At 37.4% G+C, this 15,763-nt stretch overlaps 1 protein-coding gene across 2 annotated transcripts in view; it reads left to right on the top strand.

Moving 5' to 3' along the window:
- LOC131682379 (protein bunched, class 2/F/G isoform) overlaps positions 1–15,763 on the top strand; it is a 449,872-nt gene that overhangs the window by 382,988 nt on the left and 51,121 nt on the right. The window lies entirely within an intron of this gene.

Genomic DNA, 15,763 nt, shown 5'->3' with positions numbered 1-15,763 from the left:
TCCATACAATCGCTCAACAACGTAACGCCAACGCCGGCGCAGCAGTTGTTTCTAATCAACTCCGATGCGCCAACCGGTTGACGAATGACTGTGCGTAATTAAAGTCACGCCGATTCGAAATGCGTTCACCTGGAAGTGAAGGTATAATCCCCTGCCGGGAGTATTTCAGATGTTTCTAGAAGCTCACATTCGAATGGACTGTTTGGTTCGGAGTAGAGTTAGGGCAAACGTACTTGTGTTTACAGTCGTTGTTGGAAACTTTACTCGTTAACATTTGTTTTCAATAAGCTGGACGCTTTGTACGTCGCACTGTTCAGGATTACCCTGAAACCAGTATTTATCAAATTTATTCGCATCCATGAAATTGTCGAGATGCATATATGTTTGCACTCGCATAGTACTCCTATTGCAGAAGTTTGACTCTTTATTTTGACAGACATCATGAACTAATTTTAACAAGAAGGAATATTGCGAGATTAAGCAATTCTGAACCGCACATTGAAATTAAGTATCAGATTCGCGGTTCGATCAATCATTCAAGAAAACACGCGAATATGCAAATGGCCTCATGGTCACAAAATTAAATTTATGCACGCCAATGCCCACGCGATCGAACACGTTAACATACAAACGATCGAGCCCTTCGCGATGATACTCGCGATCTTGAAGTCCCTACGCCCGTATATTTGTACCATACACTCAATATCATATTCCGAATCACGGTTCGCTGCAATTCGCCTTAAGCAATGTTTTAGTGGCTGACATTTCCCATTTCGTCTGCAATTGTAGTAAATCATTCTGACAGGGAGCTCCAGTAGGACAACTCCAACAAAGACAACCACTGTGCGAGTTAAAATCTTCTCTAAATAGTGTCGGTGCGCAGAGCAGTTTCGAAATATCGTAAACCCGTCGGAAACCAACTGAGGCTCTAGGGGAAATGTATGTTGAAGCAATGCAGAGGTCTAATTAATCAAGCAACTACTTCAAAGCTTTTTTGATGTTGAAGTACTCCTCCGTAAGAATCTTCTCGATTCCAACAACTAATATTAAAATCGTGAAATATGCGGTCAATTTTTTTCATTAAAAATTTAAAAGAATCGAGATCTGGGATAATGCCATTGTAATTCCGCTGTAAAATAGTGATCGAATCCGTGACCTCGTTCGATGAATTTGCCATCGAAAGATACAATCGTTGTAAGGAGGTGTCAGGTTTACAACCAACTGCACCAAGAATGTTTTTACTGCGCGGGGAGAAAGAAAAGTTATCGGGATGCTTTCAAGAAGGTCCGAAATATTGAAAGCTGCGAAACCGACCCACAATGTCAGAGTTTTATTGATCCATCGCTGAATTCCTTCTCCGGCTGAGACGTGGGAACACCTGGGAGTTTCAATATCTCAGGAAGTGTTGTGGGTTCCTTTGTGAACTCAGAATTCTAAGACCAGAAGCTACTTGCTTTGGGCACTGGTGCACCAGTGCTTCCGCGAGCTGCTTGGACGACCTTGAATAGACACCTTCTGGCCATTACAGTAAAACTGAGGGGAGGAATAATTGCTCCTCTTTCTGTTATTCGAGGCACAGCGGAAGATTCTGCAAAAGATCATTCTGCAAAACATCCCTGCAATTCTCACGGCATTTTACACAACGTTTGCCATTAATACAGTGCAAAACTCACGTCACAAGAAAGCAAACACGCAGTCGAACCTTGCCAAAGAGAAGATAGTTAGGTAGAGTAAACCCGACGAAGGTCTCCCGAAAATGAGTTTTAGTTGGCATAGGTTCTCTTCCCGTCAGTTGCGACTGATGCTGAATGCAATCGTTTGTAGTCACTGTATATCTACTGAGGGAAGCAGGGGGTCATTAAATTAACCAACCTCGTGTTTCAGCAGATCTGCTCAATTCAAACTCGAACCAGACACCACGCCATCGATTATGATCTGGTTTGCTGGTACATAGACTCTGTACTTATTAGTAAAAGACCAGCCATATCTTTTACCTAATTCAGACTATTCACTACCAGCCTAAGCTTATCAGGGCGAATTTTTGATATTTCAATCACAGCAAAATATCGTTCCGTCAGAGGTCCAAAAATCTCAAATAGATTTAAGAAAATTAGGTCTTTGACTAAAAAAATATCATAAATGGCCCGGTTCTGGAGAATAGGAATAGTTTCAACCGGGGAGTCTATTTTATTTTGACTTCCATCTTACCTTGAGATGAATCGTTTTTGCACACGCCTAGAACTAGGAGTCGCTTCTATTGACATTTTTTGTATATTTGCCAATTGAAAGTACAAACATATTGGAATGTAGAAGACATTAACCTTTAGTATACAAACCGTTAAAAATGTATCAAGTTTATACAAAGTACTTTTCTTGGTCTGACCTTTAATCTTTATACGTTTAATCGTTATACGAATTTTGGAGCTAACGCATTATTTATTTTTAACCGGTTTTCATTCTGAAGGTTCATCAATGCGGACTTTTCCGAATGAGAACTGAGATGAGATTCTTATGCTGTCGGATCTCAGTCCAATTTTTAAGCTTGATTTTCACATACGATTTTTACATTCTACTATATTTGAGGCGAGTTTTACGAAACATGTTCTGTTCTTGCGACTATTATTTTTCAGTCGTTAAATTGTGACGTAAAATTTGCTCTTTTTTCCACATCTACAGATCGTTTGCCAAACTAGATATTATTTGGCTAGTTTTACATTTCTTATAAAAGAAATGTATAGAATTCGCTCAAACTTTCAAGATTTTTTCCGAGACCCGGAGGGCCGAGTCTTATATACCAATCGACTCAGCTCGACGATTTGGGACAATGTCTGTGTGTGTGTGTATGTAACGGACAAATTCTCATTCATCAATGGCTGAACCGATCTTATCCAAACCAATTTTAAATGAAAGAACTAAAAAACAGTATGAACGCTATTAATTTGTTTTTGATTCTGATGTTTAGTTTTCAAGATATGAATGTTTGAATGCGTAAAAATGGCGTTTTTTGCAGTTTTTTTAATTATCTGCCGAAGTTGACAATATAGATTAACAATTCATATGTTTTTAGACAGCTTTAACGAATTCCTTTCGAACAAGCTATAGATTGTTGAAATCGGACTATTATCAAAAGAGATTTTCAACATTAAATGCGGACGAAAGATTTTTATCATTTCCCATTACCAGAAATATGACCAAAAACATGTAATCTATTATTAACGCCAAAACGGCTTATTTTAGGTCAATAGTATCTTCGGAGAATTTAATGGAGGAAATATGCCCTTTCTTTTGGTATTGTGCTTTTGCTGATTAATCCCCCTATGAGTGAGATATTTTCACAAATTTTCTTGGAAGTGATTATATCGAAATGATGCCTTCTACAAATTTGTAGCTCTTACTTTTGCGAATAACTTTACTGAAGACTTCATATATCTATTTTGAATACTTTAAAAGTTATGGCTTGTTGTTTGTGGATTACTCTTTGTCGCCTATTTATTGTTCAATATAGAAATAATCCATTGAAATAAGCCAAACATTATTTCGACAAATCGAATTTTGTATTTCATTTTTCTATCTACAACCGCTAGAAATAATCACCGCACCGAACACTTCCAAGTTGTCTGGAAGGAACTTGATAACTTATCAGTGCAAAAATGTTCATTTGTGCGAACCTTCTGACTGCAATTTTTCTAACTAATGACCATCGGATCGATCTGAAACATATCGGAAAATGAAAAGCCAAATAAATAACTCCAAGCAACGGCGTAGCCCAGAGAAGGTTTTGGGGTTTAACACCATACAACCCCCCCCCCCCCCCCACCACACCCAAAAAAAATATTGGATTGAAGTTGAAAATTTATTGATGCAGACTGATTTAATTCAATATTACAATAACAATTATCTGATCCGTAGATTGATAACCTGTTGTTGTAAACATCATGAGGACTTTTGATAAATTGTCGGAATGGGGTCCTGATATGTACCTGATCTATTGGTCTTCATTTCACAGTTGTCTAATAGCATCAATATCAAATTCCTGCCTGAAAACATTCCAATAGAAAATTACAGAGTTCTGTAATCAATCATAGTCCTCAGATTTATTTTCAAATTGATCTCGTTTTTGTAGAGATGTACTGTAATAAGGGTCTTTATTTAATAGGAAGAGAAGTTAAAATTGATTTAATGTCTATGAAACATAGAACTGCTCACCAAAAAATGCATAACTTTCAACATTTGCCAAAAATGTTTTTGCCTTTCTCATTCACTCTAAAATTCGTCAATCTAATCCCGACCCGGAGGGCCGAGTGTCATATGCCAATCGACTGAGTTCGTCGAGATCGGAAAATGTCTGTGTGTGTATGTATGTGTGTATGTGGAAAAAATGTGACCTCTGTTTCTCAGAGATGGCTGGACCGATTTGCACAAAGTTAGTCTCAAATGAAAGGTACAACCTTCCCATCGAATTGAATTTTTTATTGATTGGACTTCCGGTTCTGGAGTTACGAGTTGAAGAGTGCAACCACACAGCAAATTCCCATATAAACTGAAATGAAAAATTTTCAAAATCAAATTTGTATTTTGACTTTTTTTGGACTTTGGTACATTTTTGTCTTTCTCATATAGAAAGGTTATGCAATCACTCTAAAAATCGTTAATCATACCGGCCCGGAAGGAGTATGCAGTGAGGGGTAGCTACTTTAAAATTAAAACTAGTTTAAAATTTCTTAACAAGTTGAAAATTTTCGGCAGGATCTGGAGCTCCCGGACCTTTCTCCATGATCCGCCCCTGGTTTCAAGCGACGTTTCAGTATCACATAGTATCTCAAGATCGTGCCTGTCGATCCATTGTATGTATGTGCAAATCGTACTGAACATGTAATATTCATTTCCACCCCATTGTATTGAACATAACCAGCCATGGAATCGTAGTCTGGACAAATGAGACAAGCACAATTGCACCACTAGGTGGATTAAGACAGGTTTTTTTGGGAATGCGTCGAGTTGAGACGAAAACGTAATATGATTAATAACGAGGATAACACTTTCCGAATGTAGAGAGAAATTTATGAAAAATTACGATTTCCATTCGACTCTAGCAGGTTCTGATCGATTTTGATGAGCATTTTATTTTTGTTGTATGACCAATTGTATGTATAGGTCAAATGTTTAAAAACAGTAATTTAAGGTCAAGGTAGCATCATTTTGAAACCGCCAACTTCGGAGGTTTAGTATCTTCGATGAGTTTTACAAACGTTAAACAGCGCATCATTTGATAAAATAATTTTGACGGTATATCGTCCAAGAAGTATTTATGTTGATTTTTCTCAGGTTAATATTCATGACTACAATAAAGTCTCAACAAATTCGCTAGACACGAACTCTGTTACTATTTTCTGAAAAATTAATTCTGCATAATTTTAAAACTTCAAAAATTACGGTTTCGGAATTATGCCGTTTGGACAGTATGATCGATTTTCACCAAACCCCCACCAAACCGAATTTCTGGCTACGCCGCTGACTTCAAGTAAGTAGAAACAAAGTCGTTCTACACTCGTTCACAAGAAACTTCTTCGAATGCTGAATATCTATTATAATACATTGAAACCCTGATTTTATCAGCCAAATATGAACATATGTTTGATGGGCTCTAGCAGACGAACAAGACTGAATTCGAGTAAATCCTTTCTTGAGCATGTTTTCCTTATCATGAAGATGGAAATATGCAAAAATAAAAAGTTCATCATAATCAGAAATAGTTATCAGACTACATCAAGGGACGGGAAGAATATTTTAACAGCTTCAGTTTATTATAAAGAAAAAAAATTGCCCGATTTAGTCAATGTCCCCATTTTGTCACCCTAAAATACACCATGAGACTGATAAAAATGGGTCTTTATTGTATGTATTATTCACTGTGTTTCACATTAATAGGTACATTTCATTTTTGGGGATTTTTTATTGTATCGAACTACAACATTTTTTAGGTAATTTTCAAGGGGTTTTTTATAGACTTCTTCCAAAATTTGGCGAATCTATTCCAATTCGTATACCAATTAATTGGTATACTTAAGGGTTAATATGTTGCAGATAGAGAAAATACTGAAATTTTCAGCTTTTTTCTTACACAATATTACGAAAGATTATTAAACAATTTTTCTTAATAAGTTTGTGAAAATTATAAACTATTTGAAATTTTTTAATAGTATAATTTTTTTTTTTAACCGTGATTTTTTAATAAATAGTGACCATCGCTTCACAACGTAGTCTATTTTTCATGGCTTGCGGTGAGCACGATCTCTCGAATTGCTGAACTGAAAATTATGGAATAGAAATTAATTTTTAGTATTCTTTACTTTACTCGCCGCGCAGATAGCTCTGAATTAGACCCGCTGGTGCCCTAAGACGATTTCGCTAGATTTTCAGTGCACTGTGCACACAGTGCATTAACGCAAGTGACGGAAGGTTATCGAAAAGTTTCGTGAAAATGAAAATTCCAGTAATGATGATGATTTTCCCAAACGGTTCGTTTTCGAGAGGTTTTTATTTGTTCTTTGGCATTAGGATTAGCGATAATAATTCAAATCAAGGATACTACTGGGAAGTCACCTTTAGAAAAAGTCGATGTCGAAGTAAAATTTGGAACTATGCACGCATGCACTTCAGAGATAGCGTGATATCCGGAGCTGCGATTTCATTTCAACACTTTTTTGTGAAAATGGCGATACTTACAAATGTAAACATAAGGCTTTTTCATACATGCGAATGAGGGCTTTGAAACGCAACCAATTAACCTAAAAATTTTGATTCTACGATATTGCTTTCTTAAACTACAGCAAAAAATACAACGGGCGAAACTGTATTTTTGTTTGTTTATTTAAAGTTTCGCCCTCCACGCTCCATGCAAACAAACAGGGCGATACTTTTTTTGCTAGCAGTTTAGAAGCGAAACTGTCATTTTCGTATTTTTTTAGGATTATCAAGCTGATATCAGCTGTAAATAGTAACAATGATCGCTATTGAGAAAAACCCGGACGAAATCGGTGGTGTAGAACTGTAGTTATTGTAAAAAAACGTAAGAACGATACTTCAATGCTGATAGGTGGGACCGAAAAAGTAAACAATCGCCAAAAGGTAAAGTATAAACTTCAAATCGATTCAAAAAAAATGTGATTTTTTTGGCTCAGTATAATATATAACCCCTTTAGGAAAATTCAGTTTTCCCACCACAATTTAGATATTTTATTAACAGAGCATTAACAATAATTCGTAGCTATGTCTATTTTATGGGCCATTTTTTCGCTTCCCATTGATTTGATTTGAGATTTCTAGCACTGATGTTGTCCTATGCTGATTTGAGCGATTCTCTGAGTCCTGCCACTTTCCCATGTGTATGTGTTATCAAAAACATCGCGAAGCATCAAGTTCTAAATGTTCTCAAACGATATAATATCCGAAGAGAGTGATAAGAGTTATAAGAAATGTCTCATCACACTGTTAGGTGGATTAAAAGCGTTTTTTAATTATTTTTGGAATGATCATCATATAGCGAACAACATAATGTACCGTATCGATTTGCATAAGTTGTTTTCGGCGAAAAAATACCGAACGAGGCGAAAGACATAAAACTTGAAAGGTGGAGAAGTATTATTGCACGACTTCGGTGATCAAGTTCAAAAACGCTATATACGTACGAAAATGAAATTGCTACAAGCTAACCATGATCTTCGATCAATCCAACCAAACCATAGCTCAATGTTGATAGGATTTCTGTCAAAACGGCTTGATAGAAAATCTAATGAATTTTGGAACGGTTCTTGGAAAATTCTACATAGAACTAAACGTGATTGTTTTTTAGATATTTTTAAAAGTTGTTGGAAAAAGACACCGTGTCTTATCTAGCTTAGCTTAACTTAGTTGACTGCCCGTGAGTTTCCCGTGATTGATCGAATCCTATTGAAATTGCTTATTGAACCAATTCTGTGATACTTGGGAGTAGCACATCAAAGTCAACGTGCAACCTAAACAGACTAAGATTATAGTATGATCAATAACGTAGATGGCCACGTCCATGCAGGTCAATTTCGGGATGGCAAGGAATGTTAGTTCAACACTTGTGACTATTATGAATTCTGCATCATGCACAAGTGTCGCAGGATAGGATTAGTGTTAGTAGGTAGGGAATTGAATCAGGATATATCTTGGTAGATATTGTGATTTAGCTAAGCACTCACGCATTTTGTCTTTTCATTTTAGATCAAAGTTTTCAGGAGTGCGACCTCCAGTAGGCATTTTAAGGATTATTATTCCGCGGGTCATTACATAACAGGATAAAGCCATGTAGAATATAATAGAGTTATCTATTCATCTATAGACAATATGATCAATTTCCGATAATTCAAAACGAGCAATTTGAACTCCGAACAGCCGGTCATCGGGAGTATTGCTACTTGTTAACATTTCAATGATTATTTCCAAAGTTTGCAGTACAAAGCAAGCGCACAAAAAGTGAAAAAGATATCCTAAATGAATGTTAAAATTCAATGCTAAATGTTAATGACAAGTTGGCATCTCCACTCTCCCTATCAAACACGTTTCCAAAATTGGGTTGAATGCCAAATTGCAAACGACATGCGTAATAAATATAATAAACACAACGACAAAGGATTTTGACCCATCGGCGACCCAGAAGAAGAATGGATGGGAGAAGAGCAATACTGGCAAAGACCGACTACTATATGAGCGGTTCAAACTCTAAAGAGTGACACAGATTACTGCACTGGACGACTTTGAAGAAAGGACCAGGAATGCTATTTAACGAAGTTTTAGCTTCTGATGCCTCTACATTTCCTGACAGAGTGTAGTTCTAGAGTGTTCAAATTGTAATTTGTAATTTGTTTATTGAGGGCTTTAACCGGGTGGTCATTCGCCCGAGTGTGCAAATGTTTACCACTGTTTAGGGAAGCAAAAGTAGTACAAAGCTTGTGTCCGACGTTCATGAGACCTCAAGAAGTCACTTTTGGAGGTATTCGTCAATGTAGATTTGTCGGTAGACGGTTTCATGTTTAATAAAAAAAAATTACTTATTTTGACACATCTACAGATCGCTTGCCACACAATTTTTTTTGTGTAATTCGACAGACTTCATTTTTGGCCAATTCAAAAAAATCCTACTTGAAAGTTTGCTTTTTTCAAATACCGTTCTGAAACCAAAGCTTTGAAAGTTATACCTTGGCGTGGAAGAGCCGGTATATTAATTCATGCTGTTACTTGGTGTAGAATCAGACCTCATCCTTTACGGCTATTGTACAACCGTTAGAAGAAACCTAAAACGTTGGTACACAATCAGGAATAGCGAATCAGAAAAGGTGACTTATGTCAGTGATTTACTCAATATAGAATGGATAAAGGTTATGATGACTAAAGAACCGTCCAAGTTAAGTCTTTGGTACGGATCAATACCTTGACCCTAGTATGTTGTTAGTCGCCTCTTAAGATATGGGAGAGCAGGTTCCCAGTGGTTTTATTTTTTGCTGAAATAGTGATAAAAAAATTTTAGCGCGCCGAACACCACACGGCTTAGACACCGTGTCCTGTCCAGTGTGAACAAATTAACCCTGAAGCTTCCAATATTTAAAAAAAACTGTTTTTCGAAAGATAGTTCGGCCATAAATAGTGTGAACGCCGGCTATGAACTGAAGTGTTTTAATGATCACCAATAACAAAAATCGTCTATTTAGTGTTTACTTAGCACTAAAACCTAAAAGCGAGAGGTAGGTCTTAGAAAGAAACCTGCTAAGCTACTGTTAGCCGCTGCTGATGAAATTAGATGCAAGCTTTGCCTTCGCAAGCGCTCTACCAGTTATGGTAATTGAATGGTGTAGTGTAATAATGGTAGAGACAGCGCTTCGGCGGTCGGTTGACTATAGCCGAGCTGCAGAAATAATTATGCACTATCCGAGACGGCGGTTCTTTTCGCGGCTTAGAAGCTTGAAAGTGCGGCTCGGGCTCGGCTCTCTTAATTACATACCGCTTGGCAAAATAATTGCAGCAATCGCTTTTAGGCATACCTGAAGCGTACCGAATGTAAATTTTGTGCTTTAGACTTTTAAACTAGGATGATGTGTCTAGTGCGGAAAGGTTTCCAAATGTATTATGATTGCTTATCTGTGCTGAAATCTATATTTACGGATAATCGTATTGGCATTTAATCAATCTATCTCGCTTCAAAAAAGGATTATGTTGTTCGCAGTTTTGCTTCTAATTATCGAAATTCATAACAATTATTTTTTGCTTTCCTTCAATTCACCAAACTCATCAGGTCTTCAAATACAACTCGATACACTTGCGCATATGTGCGTCATGCTACCGCATTCCGATTCGCGTCCAATCGAAAATATTTTGAAAATTTTTCCCAAAATCCGACCCCACGAGGAAAACGGGGCGCATCCATGCGAATTCAGATCAAAGCTCTAGCAGATGGCACGCCAATTCGTTTATTACTCAATCATTCGAACTTGGCTAGCTATCGCTGCTCGTTTGCATCATCTGCAAATAAATAATCCGAAAACTGATGACCACTTCCGGAGCGAACCGCGCCCATCCAATATCACTGCCTCTTTACCATCGTTGCACCGACTCAACCCGCATAATCACGCTAATCAAAAAAACCGAAACGATTCCATCCATCCGATTAACGTAGCAAAATATGCAGGAGCCAAAAGCGAACCAGTTTGCCGCAACACAGCGGTAGTGGTGGACAAACCATCGCATCGAGGAGGCGTTTTTGCTATTTTGGTCCGGTGCCGAAAATAGCGCGAAAAAACCTTGATCGTCGCCGACGTTGTCTTCGTTGTTCACTTTACTTTGCATCGCCTGCGTGCCGGTCCGTCCCGGCCGTTTCGTGTGAACGATTCCGTTCGAGGTCGGCTTCATTCGAACAGGACTAGATTGGCACCGCATTGGAGCGTTGTTTACCTTTTTTTGCTGCTGGGCGGAGGAGGCCGGACTCGGCCCCGCGGATTCTTCTTGGCTTGCTTAGGACCAATAAATTTAAACTATTAATTTGTAGTTTTGTGTTTATAAGTGTAAAATTTGGCTATTAATACACGTTTGACGCTTTTCGGCGACGTCAACGAATAGGTGTCGAAGAAGTCACCTTTCCGCTCAATGACGGCGAAGGGTCCAGTGTCCGTCACAGGTAGTTGCAGCTGGTTTAGCTGGAATGTCAAATGTTTGTAGGTAAAGTTTCTGTGTGATCGACTATGTAAACAAAGCAATAGTTTCACTGCTGCCGGTAGCACTGGGGGGAGCGGGTAATTGTGTCAAGATTCATGATTATTTGTCTACTAGATTTTTCTTCGATGGGAAACTGGATAGTGGCACTGTTCGCATTCGCCTTCGTTTATGCTATATCCGCTGCGATGACTGGCTCCTCAGGGGCGTATAATTAGTTAAAATTTCAATAGCATCGAACAAGTTGAAAACACAAAATAGTTTCAAACGGTGCTACAAACATTTGCATATTACAATTAAAGCAAAATTCAAAAATTTGAAATTATTATCCTAATCATGTTAGTAGTGCTGCTAAACCGGTTGTGTCATCGTAGTTTATGTACAAATAATTTTTAAATTTTATTTTCTTCAGCTCCTGATCACTTTCAACAAATTTAGGATGCTTACAAAATGTTATTTTCAAAATTGCTCCATATCAATCTCCTTTCTTGTTTTAAAAATTATTCAGGGAGTGCTAATTTTACCACTTCCACAAATAGCCTGCAAGATCAAAATTCTTCCTGTGGAAATTTCAACTCTTTCTTCTTTCGGGCTCAGAATATGCTCAGGAATGGCAATTTCGTGCCACTGATAAAATATATTCGTAAATCGCTAGGCATTAGTTTCGTACAGAAAATTTTCATAAAATATACGGATTTTTCGTACATATCATGAATCGTTCGTAGTTCTATTGAAACACATTTATTTTTCGTTACTAATTTTTCGTGAAAACCACGAAACGGCTTTCGTTGGCTTATTACGAAACAGCTTCGTTCGGCAAACAAAGTGTTCGCTGTTATATACGAATATCTTTATAATATTTACAAGCATTATTCGTCAAACCGTATACGTCAAAAAGCTTCAATATGGAGTTATTGTTGCTATACGTCAGATAATTGGTCGGTGTTAAGTCAGACCGGACTAAGTGACAAAATATTGATTTCGAGAAAAACGGGTTTGAAGTTTGAATCGCAGCATCATCTACGTTATAATTGGAAATTATTTTTTCCCATAATTCTTGTTTATGGTTACATATTTCAAATCTGGCAAAAGTTGAATGTAGCTGAAGAAATTCTCTATCCAGTGTTGTAATTATCTCATTTTTTGATGTTTTGCGACTTAGTCCGGTCTGACTTAACACCGACCAATTGTTGATCATAACGACGGTCTCGGTCTGACTATTTAGTAGCCGTATCCGTGTTCGTCGGTTTCAGGAAGATTTCCTGAACCTCTTTCGCTTCCAGTTGTTCCAGAATCCGGAGCAGTATGAATCCGTTGAGCCATCGCGAACTGCTAGTTGGTTTTGTATGAATTAGTTTGCGCTTTCTCTGTCGGAGCAAAGCCAAAATAATATGCTACTTAATACGAAAACTTCTTTTAGATGAACGAAATGAATTCGTGCGACCAACGAGATTGTTCGTAATATGCACAAACGTTTATTAAAATAAACGAAACATTTCGTTTCAATCACGAAAAAATAATGCCGCTATCAACGATTACATTCGTGCAATGTACACTGAATAAATAAAATTTACGAAAAATGTCGTTCATCAAGCGGTCATTTCTTCATACCACAGTAAAATCGATTTGGCCACATCGATTTTTTTAAATAAAAAAATCGATGTTGTCAAACATGATCCCAAATGATCGACTGAAAACAATAAAAGGCTAATGAATACGAAAACTTTTCTAAGATAAACTAAATGAATTCGCGCCACCAACGTAATCGTTCATCATATACATAAACATTTATGGAAATAAACGAATCATTTTGTTTAATTCACAAAAAATTAAGTCGTTATCAACGTCGTCCTGCAATGTACACGAAATATGTAAAATTTACGAAAACTTTCATTCATCAAGCGGCCATTACTTCAAACCACAATCTTTCTAGTCCTCAGTGGAGGTGAGTAGGCTTAAATAAAATCGATTTTGCCAGATCGATCCTTTTTATTAGTTAAAAAAATCGTTGTTGTCAAACATCGATCCAAAAATATCGATTGAAAAAATAATATGCTAATGAATACGAAAACTTTCCTAAGATGAACGAAATAAATTCATGAGAGCAATGAAATCATTCGATATACATAAACGTTTATAAGAATAAACGAAATATTTCGTTTCATTCACGAAAAATAATGTCGTTATCAACGATAACATTCGTACAATTTAAACTAAATAAGTAAAATTTACGAAAACTTTCGTTCATCAAGCGGCCATTTCTTCGTACCACAATAAAATCGATTTGGCCACATCGATTTTTTAAATTAAATTAAATTAAAAACAGCATGATCACAAAAGATCGACTGAAAACAATAAAAGGATAACAAATACGAAAACTTTTCTAAGATAAACGAAATGAATTCGTGCGACCAACGAAATCGTTCGTAATATACAGATACTTTTATTAGAATAAACAAAACATTTCGTTTCATTCAAGAAAAATAATGTCGTTATCAACGATAACATTCGTGCAGTGTACATTAAATGTGTAAAATTTACGAAAGCTTTCGTTCACCAAGCGACCATTCTTGTTTATGAAATGAACGAAACCTACTATTTAGAATGCACGAAAATACTTTGTTGCAGAAAACGACGAATGAATTCGTGCATTGCATGATCGATTTTATGATATTTACGAATATATATTATCAGTGTGCCGAAATATTTTACTCCAGGGATTTGTAACGTAATTTTGTTCATCCAACTTGACTCATCTGAAAACACGTTACAATTTTTTTTGAAAAAATGCGTTCTCCACTGTCTCTAGAAGATCCCGATTGATTGAAATAATGAAAAATGCAGCAGTAAGTCCAGTAGGTGGCAGTTGTGTGTTTAATATAATGGCTAAATTAGATTTGGTATGCGATGTTTCGTTCTTACGCTATGTATTTATACATTAAGAGTCACAAGATCGAATAATTTTGAAACCGTCTACTTTAAGAGTATCTTCAAATAATGGTGAATAAACTTTCTAGAAGTAATGATGGAGAATAAAAAATAGTTAGAGACACGGTGTCTTCAGGAAACTTGTGGAAAAACAACTTTGTTATGGATAAGACCCGATCAGAAGAAGGTGAGTAGGTGAAAACCACTCTGTGCACGTGAAAGGCACAAATCCTAACTTAATAAAGTCATGGGTGCGTTTCGACTTCGTCTCACCAGAAACCGACACTAGCTTATTGTAGGAATAGATTTTAATTTAATTTAATTTTTTCTTTAATTTTTAAAACGGAAACACTATGTTTCCAAACAAACGACTAGTTAAACGTGATGTCACTGTGACTCATCGGCTTAACAGAACTTATGGTGTAACATCTAACTCACTAACACAAATCGCTTATTCTCTCATATACACTCACAATCATTCCAAACGTACAAACGTGGTCTTCGCGATAACACAAACCTGGTCACAAAAGCGAACGCCCGTGATCTCGCCAACATTCAAACACCCCGATAATTAAATGAACGTTTGAACCTAAAAATTTACTAACGCGGTCTCGAGAATCAACCCACCGCTCGCGCAATCATGAATCGGTCACGTCCGGAAGTCTATGCCCTTGATCCTAGCAACCCAAACTCATGCCTTCAGTTGGACCAATAGAAATAAAAACTAGACAAGACATCCACGCGCGATCATTGAAGAACACGCGAACATGCGAATGGCCACACGCTTATAAAAATAATGTGTCCACGCGAAGTTACATATACACTAGCACACGCGACAAAAACGTCAATATACAAACGCTCGAGGCGTTCGCGATCATCCACGCACAACCACACCCGTAAACTCGCAAATAGGATATCATCCCGATGACTAAGTGAACGGTTAAGCTCTTATAAATTCACAATCGCGGTCTTAACAGTGCCCAAATGCCCGTGTTCGCAGCTACACATTCCATGGCGACATAAAAGTCGAATTTATACACACGAAGTCGCATACACGCGACAAACAATCTTAGAAATGCTTGAGCCCTTCGCGATCATCCACGCAACCTACACCGACATGATAACATCCCGGTGATAATATGAACGTCTCAGCACTCATAAACATTCAAACGCGGTCTCAAGCGTGAAACTACAGTCTCCCGAACTAGGGCGAGCATGAATCGGTCACGTCCGGAAGTCTCTATCCTCGATTCCAGAAGTCTAGAAAGAAAGCTCTCATATCCACTGGACAACACATGACGGCGACATGACCGGTAACTCTGATATGGAGATATGGAGAAACTCACTCCCTGTCAGAATGTGATCCGTGCACCGAAAACTAAATATCAGAATGACGATCCGCGTGGCCCTCCAAGAATACCCGCGAATATGTGATTGGCCATAGGGTTCAAAATCGAATTTATTCACGCGAGCACACACAACAAACACGTCAACATACGAACGCTTAAGCCCTTCGCGATCATCTATACACACCTACGTTCGCGATCGCGCAAACTTTATAACACTCCGGTAACAATGTGCACGTTTTAATACTTACGAAGTTACA

This window comes from Topomyia yanbarensis, chromosome 2 (assembly GCF_030247195.1).
Source record: "Topomyia yanbarensis strain Yona2022 chromosome 2, ASM3024719v1, whole genome shotgun sequence".
Taxonomy (NCBI): domain Eukaryota; kingdom Metazoa; phylum Arthropoda; class Insecta; order Diptera; family Culicidae; genus Topomyia; species Topomyia yanbarensis.
The sequence above is the reverse complement of the archived record's forward strand: the minus strand, read 5'-3'. Positions and strand labels throughout refer to the sequence as shown.